Genomic DNA, 1,656 nt, shown 5'->3' with positions numbered 1-1,656 from the left:
GTCTGCATATGGCTTTCGCAAGCACTAGCACCAGTACAGCTGCACACCAGTGGTGCGGTTCATTGTGTGCATAGCTTTCCAGGTCTTTTGTCTACTTCTATTTCTTTTTCTTTCTTTTTTTTTTTTTCGGAACTGGGGATTGAACTCAGGCCCTTGCGCTTGCCAGGGAAGCGCTTATTCCACTGAGCCATCTCCCCAGCCCTTCTACTTCTATTTCAAATTAACACCTTGTTTTTTTCTGATTTTAGGCAAAAGAGCAGGGATAAGTAATTTCTTCACGTATTTGCGTGCTCTCTAGGTGCATTTTTAGGAAATGCACCCCGTAAGATTCACCTTGGACCCTAGGTAGGCACTGCCAAGGGAAGGCACGGATGCTAGGTTCTCGCTGTGCTCCTGTCGAGTGGCTCGAGTCAGCTCCCCGTTCCCAACCAGAGCTCCGCGGTGCCAAGCTCCCTCCTCACGGCCTGCCGCTGTAACACTTCACACCATAGTATGCTTTTATATTACTTGCTTCAAATTAAGATAATTTTTAAAAACTGGAACCAAGAGTGTGCCAGGCCTTGGATCCACTCCTCAGCCCAGCTGAGGAGTAAAGTAGCACGTCCCTGGCAAATGCAAGGGCCTGAGTTCAATCCCCGGTTCCTCTTCCCTCAGCCTCCTGTGTTGGGATCACAGGTGTGCACTACCATGCCCAGCTAAAAACTTATAAAGAAAGTAGAACTTCCTAGTTGAAAGGGAAAATGTGCCCAAATATTTGGACAATTGATTTTTTTTTTTTTTTGGAACCGGGGATTGAACTCAGGTCCTTGAGCTTGCCAGGCAAGTGCTTATTCCACTGAGCTATCTCCCCGGCCCCTGATTATTTAAATATTAAAGAGAAACAATAATCAATCGCTTAAAGATAAAGGTGAAATTAGGAGAAGTTTTAGGATTCTAGCCTTTTACTGTGTCACCTAAGCGTCACCCATTGGAAGGGTCTCTGGAGCAAGCGATGTTGTGAATCAATGCAAGGTAAATGTCCACCCACTGTGTGGCGCACGCCTCTAGTTCCAACACGGAAGGCCGAGACAGGATCAGCCTACACTGGTTAGCCAGATCGGCACCGACAAAACAGCCGCTCCTCCCCACACTCTCTAGAACCCTGGTACTGGGTGCGCTTGCTGAAGCTTCAGGGCGGTAGGGGGCGCTCATATCACAGCGTCGGCGGCTCTTTAAACTTGGTTTTGGAGGGCCGGCCAAATAGCTCAGCAGATTAAAACACCTGCAAGCAGGCTCAGGGTGCAGGGGGTCAATCCCCCGGTGCATGCTGAGACAACGATTGAGACTGGGAGTGGTGACGCGCGCCTGTAATCCCAGCACTAGAGAGACTGTAAACCGGCGGATCACTATGACTGCATCTAGTAGTGAGACCCTGAACACCCTGTAGACCCTTCTCTAAAATACAGAAAAATAAATACATAAAATAAAAATAAAAATAAACTTGGCTTTGGAAGGGTAGTGATTGAAGGTGCCTGCGGTGGTTCCCTGCGTCCTGCAGTCATTCCGTGTGTAACTGCTCGGAGAAAAGCTATGCCACATTAAAAGCAGGTGTTAAGGCTATACTTTCAGGGATCATTTCTAGAGTATGTTACTAGAGAACTTTCTCTGATCGTGCAG

The 1,656-nt window shown here is 47.8% G+C and overlaps 1 pseudogene; it reads left to right on the top strand.

Annotated features, from left to right (window-relative positions):
• The first annotated feature begins 1,592 nt into the window (after positions 1 to 1,592).
• On the top strand, positions 1,593 to 1,656 carry LOC111817452 (annotated as a pseudogene).

This window comes from Octodon degus, unplaced genomic scaffold (assembly GCF_000260255.1).
Source record: "Octodon degus isolate 3935 unplaced genomic scaffold, OctDeg1.0 scaffold00057, whole genome shotgun sequence".
NCBI lineage: Eukaryota > Metazoa > Chordata > Mammalia > Rodentia > Octodontidae > Octodon > Octodon degus.
The sequence above is the reverse complement of the archived record's forward strand: the minus strand, read 5'-3'. Positions and strand labels throughout refer to the sequence as shown.